The sequence below is a fragment of the Brassica napus genome, chromosome C1, assembly GCF_020379485.1.
Source record: "Brassica napus cultivar Da-Ae chromosome C1, Da-Ae, whole genome shotgun sequence".
NCBI lineage: Eukaryota > Viridiplantae > Streptophyta > Magnoliopsida > Brassicales > Brassicaceae > Brassica > Brassica napus.
This window is the reverse complement of record NC_063444.1, coordinates 20,186,902-20,195,043: the sequence shown is the minus strand read 5'-3', so window position 1 is coordinate 20,195,043 and position 8,142 is coordinate 20,186,902.

The window sequence follows — 8,142 nt, the reverse complement described above, 5'->3', positions numbered from 1 at the left end:
ATAGCGTTTTTCGTCCGCTATTACTACTCATATTTCTTGTAGTGCTGCTAAGGAACATAGTGTCAACATGGCTGAGCACAAAGGCAAAGGAAAGACACACGCCCATTCTCCTGCCAAGCTTTCCAAAACTGGTGCAGCCCTGAAGGCTTCTTGAAAAAACTTCAAGAACAAAGGCATTGAAATCAATGCGAATGTGGAGAAGTTCAAGGGGAAATGTCACTACTGCCACAAAGTGGGACACAAGACTGCTGAGAGTCACAACAAGATCAGAGATGAGAAACATCAAGCGAATCTCACTGAAGAGGATCTCGTTGCACTGGTGACTGAGGCCAACATGGTTGAAGGCAGAAACCCCAAGGAATGGTGGTATGACACAGGAGCGACCACCCACATTTTCACTGATAGGGCGATGTTCAACACTTATCAGAAAAGGAAGACTCATGAGAAGTTGTTCATGGGAAACACTGCAGTCTCCAAGATTGAAGGCCGCGAGAATGTGGTTTTGAAGATGACATCTGGACGTGAAGTCACTCTGACAAATGTGAAGCATGTGCCTGACATGAGGAAGAACTTGGTCTCGGGAACCTTTCTCAACAAGAATGGATTTGCCACAAGTCTTGAGGCGGACAAAGTCGTGATTAAGAAGAATGAGATGTACTTGGGAAAGGGTTATGTGAAGGATGGACTTGTCAAGATGAATGTAATGACAGTCCCTTCGAAAGTTGTAGCTCCAAATGTTTCAATGAATAAGAAGCCAACTGCTTATTTGGTTGAGTCTTTTAATATATGGCATGAAAGATTAGGCCAGTTAAACTACAAATCAATACAAAGATTAATGAATTTAAATCTAATTCCTAAATGCAAAATAAGTAAACAAAAATGTGAAGTATGCGTACATGCTAAGCCCACAAAAACTCCATCACCTCATGTTGAAAGAACAAACAAACCTCTAGATTTAATTCACACCGATTTATGTGATTTAAAATACATACAAACTAGAGGTGGGAAAAAGTATTTTGTGACCTTCATAGATGACTGCACAAAATATTGATTTGTATATTTATTACATAGCAAAGATGAAACCTTAGAAAAATTCAAAGAATTTAAACTCGACGTCGAAAATCAGCTTAAAACAACTATTAAAATAGTTAGAAGCGACATAGGAGACGAGTATGATGATCCATTTAATGCATTCTGTAAAGAACATGGAATAATCCATCAAACTACAGCTCCTTACTCACCAGAATCTAATAGAGTTGCTGAACGCAGAAATCGAACTCTAAAAGAAATGATGAATGCAATGTTCCAGGAATTTAGGTTACCCCAGAACATGTGGGGGGGGGGGAAGCATTGCTTACCACTAATTATATCCTCAACAAAATTCCACACAAAGTAACTGGAAAAACTCCATATGAATTATGGAAAGGTAATTTACCTTCGTATAAATACCTCAAAGTGTGGGGGTGCTTGGCAAAAGTTTCGGTACCGCCACCAAAGAAGGTCACTATTGGACCTAAAATAGTGGATTGCATCTTCATCGGATAAGCACATAACTGTAGTGCTTATCGATTTATGGTACATAAATCTAAAATAGCAGACATTCATGTAAATACAGTCATGGAATCAAGAAATGCATCTTTCTTCGAAAATATTTTTCCGTACAAGGAAAAACAAGGTTCAAAACGAACTCGAAAAGAAAAAGACAACGACAAGGACTCAGAAAATAAGACAAACGTCAATATTTCTGTAAATGATATTTCAGAAAATGAAGAAAAAGATGAACCTCGAAGAAGCAAAATAGCTAGAAAGGAAAAATCTTTTGGTGAAGATTTCTTAATGGCATTTTTAGTAGAAAATGTTCCAAAAATTTTGGCAGAATTCATGGCTTCACCAGAAGCTCCGTTTTGGAACGAAGTTGTCATAAGTGAATTAGATTGTATCATGTAAAATTATACATGGTACATAACAAATTTACCACCTGGCTGCAAAGCATTAGGAAATAGATGGATAATGACACAAAAACCTGATGGAAAATACAAATCTAGGCTTGTAGTTCAAGTATTCCGAGAAAAGAAAGGCTTTGACTATTTTGATACATATTCTCCAGTAACGAGAATAACAACAATAAGACTGGCGATAGCAATCGCAGCCTTAAGAGACCTAGAAATCCATCAAATGGATGTAAAAACCGCTTTTCTAAACGGTGACCTAGAAGAAGAAATTTACATGAAACAACCTGAAGGTTTTGTCATTCCTGGACAGGAAGACAAAGTATACCGACTTGTAAAGTCACTTTATGGGCTTACCCAAGATCCTAAACAATGGCACGAAAAAATTGACAATACAATGATGTCAAATGGTTTTAAAATAAATGAATGTAACAAATGCATATACTACAAAACAACCAAAAATGCGTATGTTTTACTATGTATATATGTAGATGATATGCTCATTATTGGAAGCAATAAAGACATTATCAATCAAACAAAAAACATGTTCAAAGGGACATTTGAGATGAAAGACTTGGGATTAGCAGATGTAATTCTCGGGGTTAAAGTCACAAGAAATTCAAACGGAATTACCTTAACCCAATCTCATTATGCTCAAACAATATTAGAGAGATTTAAAAATTACTCTAAAAGTACGGCAAAAACTCCGTTAGATCCCCAAATGCACTTGACAAAGAATTCAGGTGAAGCGGTTTCACAAAACGAGTATGCACGTGTGATCGGAAGTCTCATGTACTTGACTAATTGTACGAGACAAGATCTAGCGCATGCAGTAAACGTACTTAGTTGATATACAAGTAATCCAGGTCATACACACTGGAAAGCTATAACGCGAGTACTTATTTACTTGCGCTACACCAAAGATTTTGGGCTTCACTATGGTAAAGAACCAACAGTTTTAGAAGGATACAGTGATGCTAACTGGATATCAGATTCTAAAAACTCAAAATCCACAAGTGGATATGTCTTTACACTAGGAGGAGCAACAATATCATGGAAATCTACCAAACAAACAGTCCTAGCCAGATCCACCATGGAATCTGAGTTCATAGCCTTAGACAAAGCAGCAGAAGAAGGTGAATGGCTTAGGAATTTTTTGAAAGATATTCCTATGTGGAGAAACCTGTGCCAGCTATACGTATACATTGTGATAGTCAATCAGCTATAGCTCGGGCTCAGAGTAATCTTTACAATGGTAAATCTCGTCACATCAGAAGACGACATAAAACCATTAAACAATTTATCTCAACTGGTGTAATCACAATAGACTACATCAAATCGGCTGACAACCTAGCGGATCCATTTACTAAAGGTTTGCCACGAGATGTTGTTGCTAAATCATCAAAAGGAATGAGTTTAAAGCCCATAACGAATGAGGATGCTTGATTGCAACCCTACCTATCATGACTGGAGATCCCAAGACGTAGGTTCAAAGGGAAAACAAAATCAAACAGAATCTAACCAAAGCACTTGAGATAAAAGTAGTCTTTTCCCAGCTCTTAAGATGATAAAAGTGCTAACAAATGCGAGAAGGATAAGCATAGGCTTTTAATGATTTCATATCTTCTAAAGCGGAGTATTACTCAATACTTTTCATGGTCAAACACCTAATGAATGTGAAATGGGGCCGTTTCTAGGATAATGAAGGCAAGGCTATATTCTCTAAGTTCACTCATGAAAACCATGAATAGTTCAGGGCCACAATGAACACAATAGAGAACTAAGTTCTACGAGAAAATGAAGCTGCGTTATGCTTGTTGTCTCGGTCTACATAAAACACTGGTTGGTTCAAGACATCATGTTCACCTTCTGGTAAAGTAAACCCGACATATATTAACTATGAGTGGTTCAAGGCTTAAAAATGCCACCAACTCAAACGCAGTGAATTTTTCGCAAACACTCTCTATAAGTCTCTCTAGTCTAGTCAGGATTAGAATAAGTATAGTTCTTAGAACATATCGAGTCTACATTTAGTCTGCATATGTTTAGAGTCATTTATATTCATGTGGGGGATTGTTGGATCAAATAAATAGCCCAATGGCTTTTATTTAAAATGTGAATATAAAATGACTTGGGCTAAATGTTATTAAGCCCAAAAATCAAGTCATTTAGTGTATTTGAAATGTCCCACATCGGGGAAAAAGAGAAGAGAAGAGTTGTTTATATATGTGTTAATGACATGAGGGTGTAAACGGCTTGGAGAGAGAGAGAGAGAAAGGCTCTCCACGCGCTTGTCGCCGCTGCCGTCCGGCCGGCTCGGCTCGGCGTGGGCGTGGGCGTGGGCGTGGGCGTGGGCTAGAGTTTGGGCTTGGGCTTGGATCTTGGTGGAGGGCCTCCGGCCCAATAAGATTCTTTTTGGACCAAGTTAAGCTCAACGACTTGCCATTCAATTCGGGAAAAAACAGCATGCAATTTTATTTAAAACGACAAGTAGTTTGTCTAGAAAATAAAAACGTCATGCATTTTATCCTCTCGAAATTGTTAAACGAGATAAGAGATAAGAAAGAGAGAGTCTTGGGGAATAAGTTTCGTAACTCAACTTCCCACGATCTCCGCGAAATTCTCGTCCACATGCAACAGCTGTTGCGGGAAGTGAGCCTTCTCCGTCTCTTTAAATATCGCCTCTCCTCTTCATTCATTTCTCAACATTTTTTATATCGTGAACCAACAGCAAAAAATCCCAAAGCGTAAGTCTATCGTTTCGAGAGTGTTTCGTAGATCAATAGTTCATAGAGGTTCTTTACGAGTGCTGCATGATAACCTATCATGGTTTTATCCTGGGACTCATATTCGTACAGATCTGTCGCACTAACGGAGCGAATATTAAGAGTTAAGGAAAGAGATTTGTCTCGACTCCATGGTTTCATTTTCGCTATGGTTTTGAATCGTTTATATATTTTTCCTAACATCGTTTATATTATATCGGATCCGGTTTTCCGGCTTCTACAGGAACCACCCAATAGTTCTGTGACGGAACGAGCCCCACCCCCACGTCTAACTCGCTCACCGAAAGACCCCCACCACCACACCGTTTCAGAATAGAAGCTAACAATCCACTGTGGATCCACTTAAAAAGAACCGAGGTTAAGTTTAAGGACACAGACCCAAATCCGGTTCTCATAGATCTGAGCCAAGGAGCTAGAAACCAAATGGACCACATGAGACCAACAATGCGCCTCTGATGCTTCAAAAACCACCACCAAATACCGGAAAAATGAAACTTAAAAGAAAGAGAAAAGAAAGGAGAAGAGGGCTTTCCCTCACGACAAGGGCATAACGCCGCAGAAGCGGTGAAAACAATAAAAATTTGTCGGCAAGAAAAAACAGAGAGTTTAAAGTAAAAAAGAAAGGTCCAGCGTTTTTAATGGGTTTAAAAAAAATGTCCATTTATACCCATTTAGTTAAATGGGTTTTAAATGAGTAATTTTGTTTAGAATCATTTATTAAATGAGTTCTACTTAAAATTAGTGGAGATCCTATTAACCCATTTAACTTAATTTTTACGGTTTTGGCGGAAAAACTCAAATTTACGGTTTTGGCGGAAAAACTCGGTTTTACAGTTTTGGCGGGAAAATTCGATTTTACGGTTTTGGCGGAAATATCTGATTTTGCGTTTTGGCGGGAAAACTCGGTTTTACGGTTTTGGCGAAAAAACTCGGTTTTACGGTTTTGACAGGAAAACTCGGGTTTTACGGTTTTGGCGGGAAAACTCGATTTTTCGGTTTTGGCGGAAAAATCTGATTTTGCGGTTTTAGCGGGAAAACTCGATTTTGCGGTTTTAGCGGGAAAACTCGATTTTACGGTTTTGGCTGCAAAATCTGATTCTGCGTTTTGGCGGGAAAACTCGGTTCTATGGTTTTGGCGGGAAAACTCGGTTTTACAATTTTGGTGGAAAAACTCAATTTTTACGGTTTTGGCGGTAAAACTCGGTTTTACGGTTTTGGCGGGAAAATCTGATTTTGCGGTTTTAGCGGAAAACTCGATTTTACGGTTTTGGCGGGAAAATATGATTTTGCGTTTTGGCGGGAAAACTCGGTTCTACAGTTTTGGCGGAAAACTCGGTTTTACGGTTTTGGGGGAAAAACTCAATTTTTACGGTTTTGGCGGGAAACTCTGTTTTACGGTTTTGGTGGGAAAACTTTGTTTTACGGTTTTGGCGAGAAAATCTGATTTTGCGGTTTTAGCGGGAAAACTCGATTTTACGGTTTTGGCAGGAAAACCTGATTTGCGTTTTGGCGGGAGAACTCGTTTCTACGGTTTTGCCGGAAAACTCGGTTTTACGGTTTTGGAGGAAAAACTCAATTTTTACAGTTTTGGCGGGAAACTCGGTTTTACGAACTTGGTTTTACGGTTTTGGCGGGAAAACTTGATTTTGCAGTTTTAGCGGAAAAACTTAATTTTGCGGTTTTAGAAGAAAACTCGATTCCACTATTTTACTAGAACAATTTGATTTGCGTTTATATAATAAAAATCAGTTACAATTTTTTATTTGTTTCATTTAATTTTTGTTAAAAAACCATAAAGTTAAAACAATTAAAAATTAAATCTTCAATAGTTTAAATGGGTATAAATGAGTCTAAATGTGTTAGTACAAAATTTATGGATCTAAATGGGTACTCCTAATAGATCTATTTTTAAATGGGTCTAAACAGGTATGAGTTTTAAATGGGGTGGGTCTTAAACGGAGTGGATCTTAAACGGGGTGGGTTTAAATGGGGTGGGTGTTAGAGCATGTGCAACAAGGAATCCATAGCTCGAATCCATAAAAAAGAAATATTAAAATATTGGTGTGGGGCACAAATTTTGTAAGGATCAATCCGAAAATTCCTAACATAAGGATTGATCCTAGGTGCTTTTCGTTACTGTGTCGTGGGCCCCACGATACGTGGCGGCCCACGATTGATCCGTTTTTAATTTTTTTTTTTAATTAAACGAAAAAGAAAAAAAAACTAATAAAATAAATAAAATTTAACATTGGAAATCGAGCTCTCCGGGTCCACCATTGCTGGTGCCCTTACCATTTTAACATCCCTAAGCGTATCATATGATTGTTTTACTTGGCATCATTGCAAGAAGTGTAGATGTTGGCTTAAAAGTTGGTTTGTGTCCATAATTTGACAATATAGTGAACCAATAATTTTTTTTTATAATAATTATATTTCATTATTTTCGCTTAAAAATGAGATCAGAAACCATTTACAAATTCAGGTGAACCGGAATAAAACGACAGCTCTAAGTTACATGAGAGATATGAAACACAACAAACCAAGCAAAGATAGAAAACCAGAAAAGCTAGCGTGGTAAAGAAGACAGGGGGAGCTAGTACGTTTCAGACTAAAGATTTGATACATTGATACATTGATACATTGAACCTAGTCTCCAAGTCGTTTCATGCTTCTTCTTTGTATTGGTGGATATTATAGATTTTGACAATGTGTGATTTGTTATATATGACTCGTCCAGATCATTTTTATGATTTTTATACAAAATTTATATTTTTAATCGTCGGATGTCAAATGCATTCTCCAAAATAAAATACAAATAAAAATAATTAATATTTAGTTTTTAAATTTAATAACCAGATAGTTAATTTATCTAAATGTTGTTAAACTTTTAAAGATAGAAATATTTAGTTTTTAAATTTTTTTAAATTTAATAACCAGATGGTTAATTTATCTAAATGTTGTTAAACTTTTAAAGATAGAAATAATAATTAGTTAATTTACATATAAATTATATATATAGATACCAGATCAACGTATATATTTGTTTATCAAAATTGTAATGTTTGTGAGGAACTGACTGGTTCAAACGCAGCGGTTGCATTTGCGGTTGTGGGAGTTTGCGGATGCGGATGGTTGCAATTTATAGCGGTTTTAAGATATTTGTGCGACTAGTTATGCGGTTAGAAATTGGTGCGTTTGCGGGATACTTATGACTGGTTAACTACCAAATGCAACATTGGTTAAATAATAAATTTACAAAATTTACATTTTATATAATTATAAAAATATCAAAAATCATAATATTATAATAAATATAAAATTATATTTAGAAAGTTATAGTTTAAATTTTTTTAAAAGTATAGAAAATATTTTTTTTATTTTAGAATATTAATTAAAATATAATAGAT